The 23,364-nt window shown below is 42.3% G+C and overlaps 1 long non-coding RNA gene across 1 annotated transcript; it reads right to left on the reverse strand.

Moving 5' to 3' along the window:
* Nucleotides 1–5,942: 5,942 nt before the first annotated feature.
* LOC121083446 lies at nucleotides 5,943–7,058 on the reverse strand. Its single transcript, XR_005826372.1, has 2 exons — nucleotides 6,908–7,058; nucleotides 5,943–6,204 (listed from the first exon to the last, which is right to left on the reverse strand). It is a non-coding gene; the product is annotated as an uncharacterized LOC121083446 (long non-coding RNA).
* Between the last annotated feature and the right edge of the window lie 16,306 nt (nucleotides 7,059–23,364).

A 23,364-nucleotide genomic window follows, 5' to 3' on the forward strand; every position in this document is an offset into this window, starting at 1 on the left:
CACAGGTTCTTTGAAGTGAATCAGTATGAATTCATTTCTGGTACACTTGAACATCATGGCCTCACCATATGAGAAAATAATGAAAGACAATAAAATGTAAGGTCATTAATTCTGGAACAAATTTGGACTGTTGTCTCATTATGGAATCATTTAGGTTGACAAAGACCTTTAAGATCATCAAGTCCAACCATTAACCCAGCACTGCCAAGTCCACCACTAAACCATGTGTCTAAATATTGTATCTACACATTTTTTAAACACCTTCAGGGACGGTGGTTCCACCATGTCCCTGGGCAGCCGGGTCCAATGCTTGACCACCCTTGCAGTGAAGAAATTTTTCCTAATATCCAGTCTAAACCTCCTCTGGTGTAACTTGAGGCCATTTCCTCTGGTCCTATCACTTTTCACTCAGGAAAAGAGACCGACCCCCACCTGCCTACACCCCCCTGTCAGGTAGTTGCAGAGAGCGATAAGGTCTCCCTGAGCCTCCTCCTCTCCAGGCTGAACACCCCCAGTTCCCTCAGCCGCTCCTCACCAGACTTGTGCTCCAGACCCTTCACCAGCTCCGCTGCCCGTCTCTGGACACGCTCCAGCACCTCAGTGTCTGTCTTGCAGTGAGGGGCCCAACACTGAACACAGGGTTCAAGGCGCGGCCTCACCAGTGCCCAGCACAGGGGGACAGTCACTGCCCTGGTCCTGCTGGCCACACCGTTCCTGATACCAGCCAGGATGCTACTGGCCCTCCTGGCCACCTGGGCACACTGCTGGCTCCTGTCCAGCCGGCTCTTGACCAGCACCCTGGGGCCTTTCCCACCGGGCAGCTTCCCAGCCGCTCTGCCCCCAGCCTGTAGCGCTGCCTGGGGTTGCTGTGACCCCATGCAGGACCCGGCACTTCTCCTTGTGGAACCTCATACAATTGACATCGGCCCAACAGTCCAGCCTGCCCAGAGCCTGTAGAGCCTGCCTGCCCTCAAGCAGATCAACAGTCCCACCCAAACTGGTGTCATCTGCCAGCTTACTGAGGGTGCACTGGATCCTCTCATCCAGATCATTGATAAAGATATTAAATAGAACTGGACCAACACAGAACCCTGGGGAGCACCACCTGTGACCGGCCACCAGCTGGATGTGACTCCATTCACTAGCAGGGGTGGGGAACAAAAACTATTTCCTTGGCTTCTCATTAATTTTTAGGGCTATACTGTGTCTCCTCAAGGGCTGCTACACAGGATTTTTGTGTCCTAGGCCTATGAAAGTGCTACAGCCACACTGTAAAAGGCCACTCAAACCTGCCACCACTAAAGATTTCTGCTACTTCACCCCCAAATGGGCAGCCTCTGCCTGTAGCACATACAGGTAGCAGAAGTTCCCAGCCAGATCTGCCTTCCCTGTATCTCTTTCCAAGCATGAATCAGCCAGTTTGAGATGGTACTGGGAGCACAGTCTTGCTCCTGTGCTGGTGCTTCCCGAGGCAGACATGAATCTGTTAGATGAAGTCAGTTGTTACAACCACAATGTTAAAAAAAGATCCTGTGTCGCTGAGTATTTGGTGGTTGCTCTGTGGTGGAGAGAAAGCTGTCTGAAGCTGTGTAGTTCAGGATGTGTTTTAGTAACAGTGCAAGTATATACCTAAACTTAATATGTTAGACTAGAAAAATATATCATCAATAAAGATATCGAACAGGACTGGCCCCAGTACTGATCCCTGGGGAACACCAATTGTGACCGGCCACCAGCAGGGTGCAACTCCATTCACCACCACCCTCTGGGATCGGCCAGCCAGCCAGCTTTTTACCCAGTGTAGAGCACAGCTGCCCAAGCCATGAGCAGCCAGGTTCTCCAGGGGAATGCTGTGGGAGACTGTGTCACAGGCTTTACTAAGGTCTGGGTATACAACACCCACAGCCTTTCCCTCATCCACTAAGTGGGTCACCTTGTCACAGAAGGTCAGGTTAGTCAAACAGGACTTGTCTTTCATAACCCCATGCTGACTGCGCCTGATCACCTGGTTGTCCTGTACATGCTACATGTTAGCACTCAGGATGATCTGCTCCATAACCTTCCCTGGCACTGGGGTCAGACTCACAGGCCTTTAGTTCCCTGGATCCTCCTTCCCGCACTTCTTGTAGATGGGCATCACATTTATCAGCCTCCAGTCAACTGGGACATCCCCAGTTAGCTGGGACTGTTGATAAATGATTGAAAGTGGCTCCTTGAGCACTTCCACCAGCTCCCTCAGTACCCTTGGGTAGATCCCACCTGGCTCCACAGACTTGCATGTGTCTAAGTGCTGTAGCAGTCACTGACCATTCCCCCTTGGATTATGGGGGCTTCATTCTGCTGCCCATCCCTGTCTTCCACCTCAGGGGGCTGGGTACCCTGAGAACAACTGGTCTTACTATTAAAGACTGAGGCAAAGAAGGCATGAAGTACCTCAGCCTTTTCCTCATCCTTTGTCATAATGTTTCCCAGCGCATCCGATAAAGGATGGAGATTCTCCTCAGCCCTCCTTTGTTGCTATTTATTTTTATATATATATATATATATAAATAGAATTTATATAAACAATTCTATTGTTTATAGAAACATTTTTATTGTCTTTTATGGCAGTAGCTAGATTAAGTTCTAGTTGGGATTTGGCCCTTCTAATGATCATATGCCAGAAGAAAGTAGTATTTGAGGCACTTTGTAGAGCTTGCCTTTCCAGTCTACCAGTGGAAAGAACTTCTACTAAACGGTCATCCTCATAAAGGTATAGAAAAAAAGTCTGGAGAATACCAAGAAATAGCTAAAATATATCTATTTAAGGAAGTATCTAGAAGACTTTTCACTTACAGCACTTCTTTCCCACAGTCTGGTGTACTGGTAACAGCACTGCCTACTTGAAGTATCTAGGGAGATGAAGATTATAAAGTACAGAGATGTTAGTTAAGGTGTAGGGATGCTGGTTCTCAAATGCAGTATTTTCATTTTAAATGCAGGTGTTTCTGGTTATTAACTATGGGTAAATTATATGGCACCTTAAATAGTCCCTCCAGTTTCATTCTATTGCAAGTAATTTTTATAGTGTGTCCAACATGTCAGCTCCCAAGCCATCATAGTGAGACTTGAGGGCAATGTCACAAACATTTATTAAGTGTTTGCTCTCTCTCCTTGCCAGGTGCTAATGAAGAGTGATGGGCTTTGCTAGTTTTATTGTGGGTGAGATATTATATGTCAAGGATGATCTGAGAGGTGACAAGTCTCTGACTGGCAGAAAGGACAGTCTTCAAGCCAGCACTTTCTACTGGTGTCAGAAAGGAGCCCAGGAGTCCTGCAGCCCCTTGAACCCTCAACAGAGCTTGAGTGCTCCAACAAAACTAAACTGTGGCAGTTTGATTTTAAAGGGAAAAAAATGTGGATGGTGGACTTAATAAAGTGCTCCTTGCATTTCAGATCTCCAGTTCGATAACATCTCCATGTAGGCAGAGGGGAAAAATCTGAAAAACAAGTCTCCATGCTGATTTGAGCAAAGAACTGGAAGCAGTGTTACGATTTCAGGAGATGTGTTTTAGCCTATCTGCAGTTTTGTGAACTAGCAAAATAAACATATGCAGAGACTGCACTGAGAAGTACTTCAACACCCTCTACAGGAACCAGAAATAAAAAAGAATTGATACCTGCAGTTAATTCTGATGAAAAGAACAGACAGCCTAAAACAATTTTTGGATTACTCAGGTAGTCCTGAGAACTCTAATTTTCCTGACCTGGTCAATAAGTGCATTATATCCTAGCAGCTATTACATGTTTTGTTTTTATCTCAGAAAAGATGTTGACATGAAGAATACAAACCTTCACGTTTCCACTTGTCATTGTGTATTTCTTCTTTCTTGGTTTTAAGAATGGATTGTTACCATCATGCAGTTTCTGAAGAACTTTATAATGTCAATGTTTGAAAGTAAATTTAGTCCAAGCTATATCTAAGAGTCATGTGCCTCTTGTCCAGCATCTACTAACATAATTGATAAAAAGTGGGTACAGTTTCTGAGTAAAATTTTAATACCTAACTTAGTGCTGGAAAGTGCGTAATCCATCCCCATTAGCTCATATTGTGCCTCAGCACACCAGATCCTTTTTTTTTTCACTGAGGTGGCTTCCTGCTGTCACAGAGGAGAGAGAACTCAAACTTCACAGCCAAATCACCAGCACACTGATGACTTCTTCTGGCATGGAGTAAAGGCCTGGATGCTTTCTTCCGCAGAAGGAGCTTACGAGCCTCAGACAAAAGCAGCGCAACTCGGGAGCACCCCCACAGACACTATAGACCACTCGCCTAGGCTACAGGAGAGGGGGGATGACTATCCTTGGGGATTTATACTTGGGTGTGAGGAAGGAGCAGGGCAAGATTTGGGAGCTCTAGTACAATGACTCAGGATGCAAGGCATACGTAGTCAAGCCACACGCATTTATTTCTGCTTCTGCTGCCAGGTTTAACACCTCTGCTGTCCTTACTCACAGACACTGCAGGCAAAGCTCTCATAGGCAGTCTCCTGAGAAAGCTCTACAGAAGCCTCTGTGTGCAGCCTGGCATCCTCAGACAGCGAGCACACAAGGGGAGCTAGCCCAGGGCAATTCAGTAGGAGACAGGTAATGTCAAGAGAAGCTTTGATGGCTACGGCCCCACAGACCTCACTGTGCCCCTCCAAAGAGAGATGCACGCTACCCCGTGTGCCCAGGTGGGATATGCAGGAGACATTGGATAGCCGTACACCCAACCCACACACAAGTGGAAATCATCAGGGCAAAATCAGGGTTTCTTGTTAAGATTGTCCTTGTCTGGGTTTTCTATCTCCACGTGTCATCTAAATCTGATGGTGTGCTGCAATACTCTGTGCCCCAAAGGGCAGTCTTTCTATCTGGGCTGCTCCTGCCAAGATGCGGGAAGGGTGATGACACACATTCAAGCCAGGACAGGCTGTGGCTGTGAACAGCAGCTACTCAAGCATAAAAGCTCTTCAGGCACATACCTGTTGTGAGATGAATTTGAATCCCTTGGCACTGAAGCAGCACTGAAGCAGGACATGCTCTGGCAGGGTGGTGCAAGGTCTGAGCACGACCAGATATGCCGGCTGTGTCCTGCCTGGGAAAGCTTGTCCTTGACAGAAGAAGCTGGGATCTCAGCCACCCTGGTGTGTGGCAGCACTGGGACAGCAGGGATGGGGCAGGGTTCAGTCCGGGGTACTGCCAGCAGCATGGTACCGGTGTAAATACAGCCAGAATGCCTGCACATGCAGCCACAGTGCCCATGAGCCTAAATATTTCACATAAAATTGGATAATTCATTAGCCACAAACCTCTTTCCCCTTCTTATATCTGGCTTTAATAGCTTTTCTTAACAGATTTCATGTAATGCAAGCCACAGGATGGCAAAGCCTCTGTTAGACAGATCTGTTCATAGTGAAGCTTCAGTTCATCTTTGAAAAGGTCAGACTCCTCCCTTGTGTGTTTGGAAAAAGGAGCGATCATGTTATAAAAACACTAAAAATACCTAAAAACTGACTTGGAATTACTTCTCCAAGAGGTGTCAGTCCTCTTGCAAAGTGATTTGGTCTTGAGTGAATAGGGAGAGCAGAATTACAGACATGCTGGTTCTTGCACTATCTCTTAATGAGTTCTTTGGATGCCTATTTGTCATATAATTTTGCCATTTGCTATTTGATTAAGGGTTTTTTTAACCTTTCCAGTAATCTACTGAATTCTGTGTGAGTTCTGGGTGTGAGCATTCTTTGATTTATATGTACGGAGTTTGCTAAAGTCCCCACCAGTTCCTGTTCAAGGAAGAAAGCAAGTCATTACCTGTAGACTGGCTTATATGACACTTTGCAGTCATTTGGATTAAAACAGCACCTTTTGTTTACTGAAGTAGCTTAAGGAGTAAAATTCCTCAATGAAGCCATTTTCAGTTTGAACTCAAAACTACCTTTTATACACATACGTATTCTTTCTCTATATAATATATGTCAAAAGAGAGACCAGGGAGTCATGTTATGACATACAATTGGGAGCAAGTGGGCTATTTTTAGGGACATCACAGTGTTGCTGCAGGATGGTAGAAGACTGTAGGTTCCCCATGTTACACAAAGGATCTTCAGAGAGGTGCACATGCAGTTTTATTTGCAGGGTCTGCAGTTGATGGCTTACATCCAATTTAACGCTGAAAGTTAACTTAGGAAGAAACAAAATGAAAAAAAAAAAAAAACACAGGAGAGAGCGAGGGGGGAAGTAAAAACTCTCCAAGTGACTGGCCAGGAAAAGCAGTGATGGGGACCCAGATGAGCATCTTCCTCTGAGTCTCTTATTGAGCGCATCAGGCGGCAGCAATGATGAATGTGTTATTTCCCTACAGCTACACACACGTCATCGAAACCCACTTGAACACCCTACTACTACTTGTTTCCATTCATGAGACTCTTAGTGCTGACGGGTATATGCCCATTAGGTGCAAGCATTGCATGTATATTATTCGACAATATTTACTGAGTATTCAAATTACTTCTATCTACTTCATTACAAACTATTTTTTTGTTTTCTTTAACATAAACTAAAAATTCACAAAATGAAAGGTAAGGAAGAGGGGAAATAATGTGGCAGTGTCACACCAGTGGTAGTTGTTTCCTGTGAAAAACTGTCATAACAGTATCTGGGTTTGAAGGTGCAATGCCATGAAAAGAGCATGAAAAATAACAAAAGCATGAGACTAACAAGGGAACTAACTGCTTCAGAAGCTCTGAAATATGCTGCCACAACAGCTTTGGTGAGAGGTTGCTGAGCTGTGAGTAAAACGCAGGCTGCAGGGCTGCAAATAGCAGACCCTCAGCACTACCAAAAATGTGGTATCAAGATATTGAAGGTACAGAGCAACACCCACCCTAGAAGTCAGGCAGAAAAGCTTCAGGTCCAGGGCACAGACACCCACTCAGCTCCTGCCACCCAGGCACCTGCTTGCTGCTGAAACAAATCTCAGCGAGTCACCAAAACAGGGAGTCACAGACAGGTGTTTTCAGTTCAAGGTTGCCAGTGAGATCCTGAAGGAAATCAAAATTATAAAAACTGTGATTAATTTTCAGGTATGCTGCAAAATCCTCCTTCATCTTTCAGCATTCCCACTTGAAAAGCTAGAAAATCCCAGTTACACAGAGGGCCCTTGGGGTTCTGCATGATTCATGCTGTAGAAAACCTTGTGACAGATAAGGATGTTGACTAGCAGAGCAATATAACAAAAATCGGTTAGCCAGGGTGGGTAGAACAACAGAAAAGTTGGTCTAGACTTGACAAAGCAACAATACCATTGTAATAAAAAGCGTTATTAAAAACCCAGCTCTTTACACCTAACAGCTCCTTTTATTGGGTCTTTGCATGATGCATCTGAAAGTAAAAGCCATCAACTACTCTTGAAACAGCTGGAGTGTGGGAAAAGTAATTTCTTTGTAAAGAGAGACATTCGTCCTGTAGGAAGAACCAACTGACATTAGGCATTTTATTTAAAAAAAAAACAAAAACAACAAACAAAAAACCTACACTGGCATATAGAAGACAAACTGAACAGCACCAGCTACATGTGAAAGAGCACCACAAAACATTTTTTATAGGGAGGTGAATGAAGCAGCATCCCCGATTTCTTCCTTACACATGAACTGGGATGCCTTGGTACACATAGGCTCTACTCTGCTCTTAGAGAGTGTCTGTTACTACAGGGTTGCTTTCCTGAGGGCCCAGGAGTACAGAAAAATTAGAGTAATATTAATAATCTTCTTTTGCATTTCATGTACACTGGCATGTTCCATATAACAGTAATAAAGCATAAAACAGGTGTAAAAGACATTAAAAAAATAAACATCTGTAAAAAGCGTCTCATACCATAAAGTTAAGACTGTGTGAAGAATAATAGCAATTGAGAAGAGTTAGCAGAAAGGGATGCAAACCCGGGTCTTGTTTTTTTAGTATTTCATTGGTTTTACACAAGCAGTGGTTAAAATAAAATTATGAAACTAAGATCTATGAAGAGAAAGGCGTCGTCTCAGTAATGAGACACTGGCGCCATCTAGAAGAGGAATAAAACACGCACCCCAAAAAAGTTCAGTGGAGCATAAAAAGCAGCTCAGCCTAGTTTACAAAGTGTAAAAGGGCATTTCTCATATACAGGACTTTTATGAATTGCAAAGACACATTTCAATGAAGAGTGCTCTCCACTTTTCCAAGCCTTGATGAAACTAAAAATACTTAAAAGTGGTTTTATCCTGGTTTTATTCATATTTTTCATATGACCTAGTCCCTGAATGAGGTCCCCCGATGACCAGGACTGACTTAGGCAGCTGCTGCTCACCCTTTCCCTGTCTCTGGGAGGGCCACAGCAAGGCACTGAGGGTGACTGACAGAAGTGCCCTGAATTACAGTGGGGTGTGTGACTGTAGCTTGTTGCGGGGTACGCTTTGAGGAGGGAAAATGATGAGGGTTTTCTTCCTTTGCCACATGCAGTAGACATTTAGTGCACATGAGAAACCATTTCCAAATGGGAGAGCAAAAGTGGGAGACTGCATTGATCTTGCTGGCATGTTGAGAAGTAACTCCACAATACCTTTATTGTACTGTGGGGTTCATGAACATTTTGGACATTATGAAACCTTGTATGTTGATACAACAGTCACCACTCAGGTGTATACTGAACACTTGGAGTCTCTACCCATCACTTAGGAGGGAGATGTTGCATGACATTAGTGCAACAAGGAGATAAAACAGCTGCAGCTTGTCCTGCCTGCGTGACACAGGGGAAAGATCAGACCAGATGAGCCATAGCACAGCTCAAACTAGCCTGATCATTAGGAACCAGAGGATCAGCTATCTGGGATATCCCAGATATTAGCTGGGAATCCCCATCTGTAACTGCCATGGCTTGAAACTATCTACCTGAGCTGTGTTTCTATACACACATCTCTAATTCTGCAGTCCTCTCTTCTCCTTCAGGTGTTGTTTTGCTAAAGACTATAACTGACTGCTCTTCTCAGCTCCACCTTCAATACAGAAACCATCCTGTCTTTCCACTGTAAAGAACTACGTGAGGGCATGAGACTTCAGCAGATGCCCTCTCTCAGGAAGGGATCTTAATTAAGGTTAATCTCCATGTTATGTTCACTTGGGTTCAAATGACTCTTGTTTTGATTCTGTTTCTTTTGTGTGCTTGTGTCAATAAATATCATACCTTTGGTAGAAAGTCTTTAGTGTGTTTCCACGGAACTAGACAGGACATCATTTTTGAGCTCAAAATCTGCCTGCGCATCCATGCTGCTGTAAGAGTATTTGTTCCACCAAAATTAACTCAAAAACGGAAAAAGAAAACATAGGACGTTAAAGTTCTAAAATCTACAGTTCCAGTCCAGAACATCCAGACATGATGTCCTAAACAGGGAGTTTAAAATGCCTATTTAACTGAGGGTTTATATGTGATTTGCACGCCTGATTCATTCATGGGGAGAGTGAGCAAATCCCAGGGCAGAAGCCTTGAACAAGGTCATATAGGGTCATATAGGTTCATTGAGTCAACTGGTAAAAACACCAGGGCTAGTTTTACTGGTGATATGGGTGAAGCTGAGTGAAAGTGTGAAAGACTCATCTGCCTCTGTGGTTGCCACATTACCAGCTTGATAAGGCTGTGTCAGTTGGTCATCACTGTGGCGCAGTGCTGCTTGAGAGGGCAAGGCGGCTGACAGCTTGCTGCAGATGTTTCTAAGGGAAGTATTGATGAGCTACCTTCGGAACAGAAGAAGGCATCTGCCAGATAAAACGCAAGAAAGTTTTGTGATGTATTGATTTCTCGGTGTGGATGGATTTAGAGAGAGATCACAATGTTTGACACTGAGTGATACAGAAGCTGTGATAATGCATTTGAGAGTTGGGGTGGATGCTGCACCGGCTGCTCTGATGAAATACGTGTAAGATCACTGGGACTTTCCAAGATTTTGGTATAGCAATGCTATAATGACACAGATATAAATGAACTGATGCTTGACCAGTGGGACACATAAACAAAATGTACTGTAAACTAGACTATTTGGGATTTAAAAGGCAAAGACAGAGGCATGCTTTTGGAAATGCACCCCAAGCTCATTGCCTCCACATCTATTCTTTCTCTTCTTCTGGCCAGAAAAGCAGGTTGTGAGCATGAAAAACATAATAAACTAATATGAAGTTGCTCTTTGTGGTATTATATATATATATGTATATTTCAGCAATTGTAAATATTAACTCTTCCTCTTGATTTCTGTCTAACTAAGCTTATGACTTCAGTGTTATCTTCTTAGGGTGAGTGGACCAAATCATTCCTAGCTAAAATAAAATAACAGTGTTTATTGGCACTATGTCCAAACTCAGTCTAATCAGATGGAAATCTGTATGTTTGATTTCAAGAGCAGTGGGTTTAAATTAAAATCCAAAAGCGGACTCCAAACTTTCTGACCTCTGAATTTTCAGAATATTCAGACTTGAGTCAAAATGTTGATATGGAGAACCTAGAATGTAGAAAAGCTGGCAGTCTTATTTGATTCTACCTCTGAACTTTGAAGCCTGGAATGTTTTTCTCCCTGTGGTAAGTGTAAGTAATAGCACTCATGGCATGACACAAAGCCCATAGGGCCAATATTTTAATGAAGTCAGGCTTTTATTTGGAGGGGAAACCTACAAGCAAAGCCAAAATGCTACAAGAAAACTACTGCAAGTGCAACGTAATTGATCTGAATCAGAGTCCCACCACGGTGCTGGAGCCGACCTATGTTTTTCTGGATGCGCTACCTTTCAGCTTAGCTTCAAACAGAAGCCAAGATGGTTACTCACTGCCAAGACATCTTCCTTAAGGGGATTCCTGTAAGGAGCTATTTTGGGGAGACCCTTCCACTGCACTGAGGTAGCTGAGCAAGGGAAGGTCCCTGATATGTCTCAGGGGAATGAAAGCCCAGGCTGAGGTAGCTGGGGAATTGAAGGGCATCAAGAGGAAGGGAGACATGGAACAGAAGCACCTGGACTAATAGAAAATGTGAGCCAGACTGATGAACGAGGCAAGAGAAGGAGAAGATGGCTGTGCAGTTCAGCTGACTAAATGCTGCTGAGAGAAGGAGACTGCACCCTTTCCAGGAGAGAGCATCCTGAGCGGTCCTGGCTGGCTGCCTGCACTGGACCACTCACAGGGGCTCATGAAGTGCACTTTTTCTGGGCTTGTCCAGAGTACTGCGAGCTGATCTGGAGATCATGTATCTACACAGAGCTACAGCCAATAGCAATGACAGTTCCCTCTTAATCCATGTATAATGCAAAGTACACCAAAATCAAAATTGGCAGATTTTTTTTTAATGTTACTCAGGGTCTCAGCTTTCAACAAACAAAAGAGAGTCGTGTTATCCCCTCATTTCAGAGGATCTTGGAAAAAAAGTTATGATTTTCAAAGCATTCAGACACTGAAGTAACATGCGTCATGGCAAATCACATATGGAAATTACACATTGTTTTGAGAAGAGAAGCAGAACAAGGCTTATGGATCTGCTTTATTTCACCTAAATAAATACTCACTTAAAGTGCACGATATAGGCACTTATTCACCTTAGGCTCCCCACTGCAGCAAAAAGAGAGAAAGAAACACTTCCAGAACTGGAAAACCCTGAGGAATGCTAATGTCTTTCCACTGACCCCAGAGGGATCTTTGGACAGCTGTCCCCTAATTCCAGGGCCAGTAAACTAGGCCAAAGGCTGAAGCAGGTTAAAACAAAACTTCTGAGGAGCAGCTCTTGAACAACCATCACTCTTCCTTTTTGTGCAGATTAAAGGCAGAAATTCTTTGGAGCAAAAATAGCCAGGGAACAGATAGCTAAAGACTGTACATTAACGTGTCTGTACAAAGGGGAAAAATTAAGGTTGTCAGTGTAAATTTTTTCTGGCATTTCCTAGCTTTTGAGAGCTTGATTCTAAAACCTTCATGCTCTTTTAGCACAGCTTGGTGTGCAAGATGCGCAGATACCTCTCATTTATTCAGGGTATCTCCATTGCTAGATCTAAATACATCAGTCTCACCTTGTTGGCCAAAATGGTCATCAAAGACTGGTAATGGACTTTGCCTTTTTTCTTTTTGTTACTTTTCCATGTTCAGTTTGGGCTGGATACAGGATTTCCTTAAACTTCAGAAATGCTTAATGAACCTGTGAGTTAGGCTTTAGATCATGCAATCTCTTATTTAAAATGCAGTATGCTTTATACATATATATATGTATATATATATATTCCAGTTTTCCTTCAGGTTGTGTGAAAGGAAGGGGCATGGCTTTGACAGCCCCTTCCCCCCTGTTCTGCACCGGTGTTAAAGGCAACCCAGACACTCCCTGTGTATGGCTGAAAAAGAGGTTACACACGAGCCCCCTAATTCAAGTATAGGCTGTTTCCAGAAAGGATGTAAAGTACATCTCTAAAATGTGGTGCTGAGCACCTTCAAAGAGAGCTTTCCCAAGAATCACAGAAAGTTCAGTTTGCAGCAGCACCTCACAGCAAAATGCCTTTAGCCAGAGCCGTCGATGAGGTACCACTTCTCATCCTCCCCCTTTTCTGAAGCTCTGGGTGGAAAAGCCACATCACAGCGTATCTGGAACATACAGAATTATATATGGAAGTATTATTTATAGAATATAATTATTCACTGTCTTTGGCATGGATTGCACACAGCATCATTCCTTCTATAGTCCTCTCTACTAAGGGGATTAGCTGCTGCAATGATTTACACACGAGTATGAATATTTGAATTAAACCTTTGAGTTACTAATGTTATTTTAGGAAAACAGCCATGTTATACTAAGCTATTCTGGTCAAGTTTCACTGGAATAAAAGATACTTTACGAACGATGATTTTGTTCCCATTTCCAACATCTCCCATCATATATAAGTGAAGAGGGTTACAAGTTATGGCTATTGACACCTGACAACATCCAGAGATGGCAGAGCAAACCGGGCCATCTTTCACAAAGCAAACATGACATGCACGGTGTCATGCAACCTGTCTTAGGCTCTGTCTTGTGCTCTTTCAGGAACACAATGTGAATTATCAGATTACATTCTCTGCCACCACTACTGTGCCTCTTCTGCAAACTACAGGTAATTAATTAAAGGCAATCTATAATACAATCTCAAATCAATTGTACACTTGAAGCTTTGGTAAAATTAAGGCTGCCTCCTTCCTTTACTTTATTTTCCAAATCTACATCCATCCATGGTCTGTCAAAATTTGTCTCCACAGTCTAATTACTGGTTAGTTTGTGGCCAGAAGTCAAACTTTGAAACCATTTTGCTCCAACTCAGTAATTTCTTCCTTTGCAGTACCTCTAAGTGTGGGCACTGCTCTTTTGTTTTCAGTCCTTTCAGAATGAATGTCTTATTACATCCATGATTTGATTCCATTTATATAGCATTGGTTAGGGTCACAGGAAATGTTCAATGTGCCTTCTAATTCAAACTGGTAAGTCCCATCTAAACAGTACCTTGATGTGAATTCCAAGAAAACTGGAAGACACTATTATAGTAATATCAAAATTTATAATTTTGTAGTAAGGTGGCACTATTACTGAAATAGAATTCCTGCTAGTGCCAAATTGTATATAGCTTACAATCTGTGTAGTTTTACTTTATGATATACTTTATAGTAAAAGGAGGTAAGCAGGCATGCCTAAGTCTGCGTATCTGACTTTCTTCAGACATTAAAAAGGAATCATGCCCCAGCACCACTGTCCCTCTCTAGTGACTCTATGTCACAACTAGCTCAGACATAGACATTGACTACCCAAAAGGTTTAGCATTAAGAGCCACTCTATCAAAAGCTTATACCTAAATGACAATAAGGGCTTTGATTGTGCCTATATAACCTGCTGAGAGCACAGGTGGAGCGTGGGTCGAAGGGACAGGAATTGGTTGCTGTCAACAGGGCTGCTCCTGACTGCAGGGACACAACGAACTCCCTCTTTTCTCCTAGGTGCCACAGCTGCTTAGATGTGTGAACCCATGAGATGTGCCTTTCCACCCCTTCCTGCCTGTTTGTTCAGCAGCACAAACAGCTTTATCACTCACACATCATGGTATGAAATACAGAAAAGCCAGAAAGGCTATTACAGCCATGGTCTTATTTTTCTTTATGTTGGTTCATGGTCTTGCAGGAAGAAACCATTACATCTCCTGGATTACCTGGAGGAGTTTAACACTAAAAAATTATCTTCGTGTTCTTATACCCTATATTGCTAAATTCAAACCAGGTATTGATTTCAGAGCTTCTGAGAATCACCACCAGTTTAAAACCTTTTCTTCAAAGAGCAAGCATATCTGGTCTGATTTTTAGGGCCAATTAAAAATTGAAAGAGGAAAACTCTCAGCAGCAGCCAAAATAAATCTTTCCTCTGCGATCACTCTTGCCTGCAGCTAGTCAGTATTTGTTCTTAATCATATTTTCACACATTGCAGTATCTTGTCCTTTGGAGAAACATATGGAAACAATGTCCAGTAATACTTTCCAACAACCCATATTTTTCCTGCATTATGGCACATACAGCTTAATAGATGCATCTCTGGCAGGGAAAGGGTCTGTCAGTGAAACTGCTCACAGTAATCGCATGCCCTGCAAGTCTGGTTATAGCTGCTGCTGTTTGACTTGCAGGGGGGCTTTGGGGCTGACCTGTGTTGATAAAGGAAGATAACAGAGGCAGAAGGTGGACGGCCACACGGCAGATTCCTAACACCGCATCTGCTTTTCGACCTTCAGTCATCCGATCAGAAATCAATCCTAATGGCACTAAACTGGCTTAACGACTACTTTTTGTCCTTGGGATGGAAAAAAGCATAAAGAGTCCTGGGTGGTTTTAGCATATATCCTTTATATTTGAAGTGACTAAGCATCTTGGGCATAAATGCCATCTAAAACAACCTCTATAATTATTTTTCGCTGGCAGGGGGCCTGTGAGACCAGAGATGATGAAATAGCATGTATCTGATGTATTTTGGTATGAACAAATAAATTAATAAATGCGTGATTCTCTTGCTCACCAAACCTGACATCTCTAAGAGAACACAGGTTCACAACAAAATTGAAACAACTTCCTAATTCCTTGGTTCACTCTCAACACATCTAAAATTAGCCTGTAAACTGCTTTAATTTTCAGTAAGAAGCCAATGTCAGCTGTACATTGCAGGAGGGGGACACAATTCCGCCGCTCCCTGAAAATAAAACTGCCAGCACAAAGAGGTATTGAATTAGGAAGTTTTCTCCAAAATCTTTCCACAATTCTAAACAGACTAATCCACACTAACTCTTTCTTCTAATTTTGCCTTAGGCTCTCTTCTAACCCACAAGATGTAAGTTTTGAGGTCTGAAACCCATTCAGCAAGAGGAACACAGCAAATTGTCTGCCATGGTTCACTGCAGTTTGGGTTTCCATCAGTCCAAACACAACTATCTGCCTTACAATTTGTGGTTCAAAACATAAAAGACTGTGACGGCTGAAGTAATTATAATATACATGAAACTGTCTGAAAAAAATAGCTAAACTCCATTTATGGAAAAAAACCCAAGTTTTTGTGTTTAAAAATATTGTACGTACATATAGAAAAGAACAATAGGGAAAAGGCAGTTAACCTTCAAAGTTCAGCAGCACTTTATTGAAAGATTGTGTTGATGCTACTCAGCAAATAATTCAGTCCACCCCAATACCAGAAAACGTAGACAGTGAGGAACTCCAACAACATAGGAACAGAGAGAAATAGCACTAGGATTATTATTAGCATGACCAGAAAAGAGAGAGTTAGTCAGTAACAAGAATCGATACTAATAATTAGACCTTCAGGTTTAAGGATTCAGAAAGCAATCTGCATTTTAAGTAACCCAGTACATAATGAAACTAATAATATCCAATGTCTTTTTTATTTTTGATGTCACTAAAGAGAAATCAAGATTTTTTTACTTATGTTGTTTAATATCTTAATTGTAATTTAAATGTCCAGAAAAGTTGTTGATTTACATTTAAATGTAAGTGCTCAAAGATTGTGTTCAGCTTTTCCAGATAGAGCCACAGATCAGACATTTCTAATTCTTTGTACAAATCAGAGTAAAAAAAGAACTGAGTGTGAATGAAAGTCATTTGCTCTGATGAAAATCAGCTGAAAACATCAGGTATCATGGGTAGTTCACAACAGTATTATGGTATTTCTACATACACCTCCAAATGGACAACCTCAAGTTATAATCATCAAAAAATTACCCAATAGCTCAGTACATTTCAGCAGGTTATCCTGCTGTTGCTTTGTAAGCAGCCATGTGCCCATGAAGCCCAATAGTCAGCGATGGATTTGCTCCATCAAACAAGGATTTCTGTGCCAGTCACCATCCTAAATTCCTACCATAATCAACAGAGAGAAAGGGACATCACCAGGATTTGTTTCATCTTGTCCTACAGCAAAAATCTAAAATAAAATAAATCACTCCTCAAAACGATGATTTTTCTCCACTGTTTATAAAGGATACATGGATGATTGTATATGTCTACCCTGTAGATACCTAAAGGTAGGAAAGATGCTCCCACCCATGATGCCTGCTTGTGTGGGGACTGGATCTGGCCTCACTGAGGAACACAGACATTTCTCTCAGCTCACATCACTATAAGTTCCAGTCCCTTTTCACAGCATGAAAGACAGATTTTTTTAGATTCATTAAAAAGGGAAGATATCTGTATTTCTGTGAAGCCCCTTGCTTTTGGGAATCGAGCCAGACTCCTCTTGGTATCCCACATTATGAAAAGACTCACTTTTAGCCTGGCGCTCTTTGCATAGCTTTACTTCTACCCATATTTTTTTTGGCTTATGTAATTTTCACCTGTCTCTGAAACATTTTCCCCTAGAGTAGATGCAAAGCATGCATCTGCTGGGAAGATTAAGGTATGATTTGAACAGTACTTTTTCGTTCATAATTTTATTCTTAATTATCTTGCTTCATAGAACTCCATCCTATCAAGGTTCCTGTTACTCAAGAAGAGTAATGAGCAAACTGAGGCTTCAAATATAATTTAAAACTTCCTTAATTTAGACTGTGATTCTAAAAGTTCAGCTGCATCCTGGATTTATTATCTCCAAGGGCAAACTAATATTAGTTTGGTTTTCTGCTTCACTGTAACTGATTTTTTCCAGTTAACTTACTGGTTTGATCAGTCATTTGGATACAAAGAACCAGGAGGAAGGAGGAGAACAATGTCAGAGTTTTCTTCTCAGAGGTTGGATAGAGTATAGAAGAGAACTGGGTTAGATAGGATTGTAACTATAGCTCCTCAGAAAGAAAGAAATTCCACTGAGAAGGAGTAAAAGCCAAAGAAAGACCTTCTGAAGAGCAATTCTCTATATATGAAGCCCCTGCAGGGGACAAAAATGCACAAAAGAAATACTTTTGGTAAACTGGAGCTGGGAGAAACTCCTCTAGAAATTTTGAATAGTTCCACCCCAGTGTTCACAATACGAAGCTTGCACCCAGAAGCCCAGATGGCCTCCAGATGAATAAATAAATATTTTGACCACACCCCATTTAGCCCTGTTTTGCTTGGTTTTCTGTTCACTGAACTGTGCTAATCTGTACCCTTATCCCCGCTGCATGCTCTGTCACTTGTCAGGCAATACGCTTAGAAGTCACAGGCCTTGCTTCAGTCCCCTGGCAGCAAGTCAACCAGTCAGCTGGCAAAGCTGGATAATTACTGCTTAGCCCTAAAGAGCTTAACATTTGTTTGCATAGACTTGAGTCGTGGCAACACCAAGGCACTGAACCAGAGGGCAAAGTTTCTTTTCCCTCAACACTTTCTGTAAGGGAAAGGACACAAGGGACCTTAAGACAGATACAAAATGGTAGTTACCAAGAAGGATTACTGGGGACTGAGAGATGTGGACTGTCCTCTATGGTTAACTTGCTGTCATTATAGTGTAGAAGAGGCAGATGGGCTTCATTATTCCTTCTTTTACACTTTTATGGAAAACTGTACATGGCTCCGCTGGCCTAAAGGTTTTTTGGGGATAACCTTTGCAGAGGTGCTTAGAAGAAGACCTGAAAAGTAGGCTGTGGTAGAGATGAGAAAAAAAGCAGCAAGGAGACATCAGTTTACATGTTCCAAGTAAAGCTGAAGTTTTCTTTGTTTATTCAGTGCAACTTGCTTATGACAACTTCTGGCTTTTGAGTTTCTCCTGATTGTTATTGCTGATTTTCATGGCTGAAGCATCCTGGCTGGCTCTGTCTGGAAGGAATAACACTAGTCAGGGTGATAAGGAAGGTGCTTAAATAAGATTGAGCCACATTAAGCGCTGTTGCTCTACTGACCTGACTGCAGCCTTTCCATGACATCAGTGTTCAGTGTGTAGGGTGCTAAACTGGAGCGAGGATGGCAGTTGCCGAACGGCCACCCTACACTCATGCATGAAGTAAGGTGATCCTATGACCACAGAAAGGAAGTCTTGAAGGACTTCCTCGGTCACTAAATCTTGAAAATGCTGGCAATCAGGTTATACAATCCTGTTGGTGGTCTGAAAGTCAAAGTATCAAAAGAAGCTTCAGTATTCAACCTAAGTACCCTCATTCTTCAGTTATGTTCCTTGTACTCCCATTTAACTCCAGTAGCACATTTGCATTGCACCCTGGTAAGCACTGGGGTGATTTAAAGCTGCATTAAACATGATGGGTGCAGAAAGACAGAAGTAGCAGGACGCTTTAGAGCCCAGTGTGAGCATCATCAAAATAGCGAGGGGAGCTGCATCCTACCCCATTAGTCAGCACTGCTCTGCAAGAGCAAACATAAACCCAACTTGGAGCTGGATTTACTATCTGTTCATAATAACCTGTGAAAGTCTTCAGAGGCAGCCTAAATGGTCCAGGGAAAACCACACCTACCTTCTCACGGTGTTCTCAAGGTGTTTATCAGTCCTGTGAACCAGCCCTGCTATGCCTGACCTCTCCAAACCATCTCAGTTAGATGTTTACTAAGCAAACACCACATGGCAGAGAGACAAACCAGTCCATGGTCCTTCCTGGAGGAATGCTGACTCTGCTGTCAGCCAGGGCAGATGGGAAGCATAAGCAGCCTTACATTGGGATGGGAGAAATGTGAATGTTCAGGGAGAGATTTCAGAAATGCTTTAAGCTTCAGGATTGCAGCAGAAACTTAAGAGATCTTTAGTGGGTTTTTTAAGGTTTTGAGAGACTGTGGTTTGGTGTGCACCTCTGAACCTTGAGACTCAGGTACCATAAATACATCTTTTATACAAACTTATTCTTCAAGTATATTCTACCTATGTCCCCTGAAATGTCAGTGGGGTCACAACCGTGAGGCGATCAGAACTTGCTATCTGGCAACTCAGCATCTCATAGGTTGGACTGATGACTTAGAGACACTTTGTACTTAGCATTTTTATATGACTGTAATGTGCACAATCCTTGTTCTGTGAAATTCCAGTGCAAGCTTTATTACAGTGACAATACCAATGGCAGCTTGCAACATTACTGTGTTTCTCCACTAACAGCATGCTCCTTTTTTCTGTTTCAGGTGGGGGCTTTTTTTAGAAAGGTGTGTGAGGAGCAGTTGTTGCATTTTTATGGATAAGCAGTATATAAATCAGTCTTCCAAAACATAACAAGACATCTTTTGAAAATGTGCTAAGGGTGGTTCTATTTTCTAATTACTGATGTGCTCTAGAAAAATAGATGACATCTTAATATTTTTTTTTTGTTTACTAAGCAAAGCCTGCAACACTGGTATAATCCTGTTTTATTCTCTTGGCTACTTAAACTATAGCAGGAAGAAACATAAAACTATAGTGCGTCCATTAATGATGCATGGGAAAGAGTAACAAGCACTTAACTTTGAGAACCTCAGAGGACTAATGTACTGAAACCAGGGCCTGGGTGGAATGTAGGTTCCTGCTTCCCCATTGTTATGAAAACTGCCAGAAAGCCACTGCCCAGCCTCAGACATGAGCATCCTGAGGGAATGAGCTCAGCTGGATAACGCCCTGTTGAAAGGCCTGGGTTCTCATTAGTTTTTTCATCCTGACCAGCACTCACAGGGATACAGACAGACTGATGTGCTCTGCGCACTTCCAGATGGTCATTTTGGGGGTTCTTTGGGTTTGCTTGGTCCACCTCATCTCAAAAGGGAAGTAGCAATGGACACCAAAGATGGACAAAGTCTGGTGCTCTGACATTGGTCTCCAGCCTATGCTGCCCTATACTGCTCACAAGCAGACCTCCTCTCAGGTGCTAGCACACAGCTAGCTAGCTGGGATCGGCTTTGCCCTAGGTGCCAGTGCACTGAGAACCATTGGACCCACAGGCATACAGATCTGGAAATGGCATTTGGATACAGTTTGGGAAATGCAGTCAAGCCCTTGAGAAACTAGACCCTTGTGCACATTGAGAAGTTATTGAGATGCAAAAAACATCTTCCTACTTGCCTGGGGATAAGGAGGGAACTGCTGGGCTGGTCATGAAAGAGTTTCTCTAGCTGAATACGCAAAGAAGCCCCAGCAATTTCTGGCTACTGGCCATTGTCCAAGTGAGCCTTTCCATCCCCTACAAGGATGGAGGCCAGAAGAGCATGGTGGCTGTGGCTAGAGCACAGCAGCTGGAGTGGGGCACAGCTTTATTGCTTATCCCCTTTCTTCCAAAGGAGAACTTTGCATTTCTTTTCCACTTGATCCTGCTGCAGCTCATCCACCCAGACTCTGGGACTTGGCAGGAAGGAGCAAATCAAGATGTGCTCCAGCTGCGCCCTGATGTTCCTGGAGGGATGGGGTTAAGTAACTTCAGGGCTAACACAATGCCATGGTGGTGCACCCAGCTGCCTGGCAGCTGGAGTCCTACCATCTGGTTGCACATGCTAGCTTTTATATACATATTTTTAAGTTGTTCCATTCCCCACACTCCCCAGTCTGTCCCTCTTAAAATTATTTAATGACCTGTGGGCTAAAAGGTTGTTCTGTCATTAAAGTCCTCCTTCACACGAACAGAATACCTTTAGTGATGATACACCTGACTTGCAGGTAAGAAAGGTTTGGGCATGGAGCAGTGACACAAGTTTGCCCTTTAAAAACTGAGTCAGTGGAATGCACATCTATGAAGTGAACTTCTGAATCTCATAGACTCAGAATGTGGCGTATGAGGCGCAGACTTTGCAAGGGTTGTGAAGCAAAGATATTTATTGTTAGTTAGTTACAGCTTGTATAAGATCATACGCTGTACGGCACTGCTAAAAGCTTTATTATTGGTCCAACTCTACTGTCCATGTGGCCAGCCGCTGCTCACTATAGGCTACTCTCTGCTGTTCATGTTCAGCAGGTGAGATCACATTCCTCCTTTGTTTCTGTCTCACCCGGGTTTCTTCTCCTACTCCCTCAAAGTTATTTACCTCTTTGCTGCAGGATCACAGCTGCACATCGTCAAAGCAAGGCCACAGCTGCGCATTATCAATGTCAAACAGTCCACTGTCTCCGTTTCCTACACCAGAAGATCTTACGGATTTCTGTGCTAAGCTAATTGGATCCGTTACCCAAAACTATCCTACTTTGCTAGCCATCTTTACAAATTAATATGTAGAACCAACATCCACATAACCAAGCAGTGTGCTAGATGTTGGTAACTCTTTTCTGAAGTTAGAAAAAGGGGAAGACTGAACAGTCTGTATTTAAGGCACTGAACTCTTCCACAGGAGGCCTTTTTTTATTCTTGGTCATATCTCAAATCCTTTGTGATTTTGCCCAGTGCATTTGTAGTTTAGTCCCTGCATCAGTTTTGAAAAAGAAGGGAGAGGAAATATTTCTTAGTGAGGATGTCTAACATTGTAGGATCTAAATGTTTTAGATAACAAGAACTACTAATGCACTGATGGAAAATACTTAACTTTGTGTGATTAGACTTCTGCCAGAGGATCCCAATTCAGATACATTTCTTAAACAGTCAGGACCAGTTGGGACCCTTCTGCCTTTATCTCAAAACCATTAAAGAGAGACCACCACTAGCCATCAATAAAGCTGAGATGTACACAAAGCTGTGTGACCTCTGGTACTGAAAGAAGTGGAATTGGCTGTCATTAGGAAGTGACCTGTATTCCCTAAACATTGATTTTGGAGAGTTTCATGCCCCAGACTTTAAGTTTATACCGTACAGCATGCTTGTGCATGATGCTGAGACCAAGAGGAAGTAGCAAAGAGGAGCCACATCTGAAATAATAGTAACTGTGTCTTGGTGCTTAATTACAGGTCTGGGGTAGGCACTCTGCTGAAGAATGTGATTTACATATCAAAAGTGCTTCCTGGACTTCTTCATCTGTTGCTTTTAAGAAATAGGTTTTGTATTACAGCAGAAGGATCAGAGCCCTGCTTTGGGCACTTAACAACTAGACTGTAGGCAAGATTCCATTGAAGCAATTTCACCCCATCTGTGAGATTTTCAAGGAAGACACACAACACTTGAGAGGAAGGGGGCTGGGTGAAAGAGAAGGACAAAAATACTGTAGAACATGTGTATGAAATATGTAGCTGTAATGAAAGAGAAAAAAACATAACCCTGAAAGACAAACAAGTTAAAAGAAGACTTTAAAAAAATCAATGGAATTAACTTTTCATGCAAATTAAGAATTTCAGAGGAACTATTCTGTTCCGTGCTGAATTCTAAGGCACAATTCATATCTACAACTTCAATAAATTAATTTTACTTGAAGGGTTTTGACTTTAGGACAAAATGAGCATTTTGGCAAAACTTCTTTATTCTTCCAGTTTCTCTCCCAATAGCAAATGCTACCCTGAATGGCAGAGCTTCCCTCATGCTTTTTAGAGTAATTTTCATTTTTCCATTGGAAGAGAAACTGACAGGGTAATTGATGAACCATCGCACACCTTGACTTGCAGTTACAGAAACTTATGAAAATGCTGTGAAGTACAGTGTGAACTATTCCCCAGTGTATAAAAAAGAACATTGAAAACCTTGTGGTGGTCCAGACACCCTTGTCACTGGAAAAGATTGAGCGCTTCAGGAATATTCTAAATGAAGCTGAGAAAACAGATTGTCTGTGGCTGGTCTGAGGAACTCTGGTTTATAGTTCCAGCTTTTTCTCCGAGCAAGTTGTTTATTTTTTTTTCCCAGGTATTGTGAGAACTAAGGGTTACACAACACTTTGGGGAAAACAACATGAGTTTAAAAGCAAATAATGAATTCTATTTCTATATCACATTTCCTCCAAGAAGTGTTAAATACTGTATAAAGATATGGACTCGACAGCCATCTGCTGACGTTGAACTATTTGA

Source organism: Falco naumanni, chromosome 2, assembly GCF_017639655.2.
Source record: "Falco naumanni isolate bFalNau1 chromosome 2, bFalNau1.pat, whole genome shotgun sequence".
NCBI lineage: Eukaryota > Metazoa > Chordata > Aves > Falconiformes > Falconidae > Falco > Falco naumanni.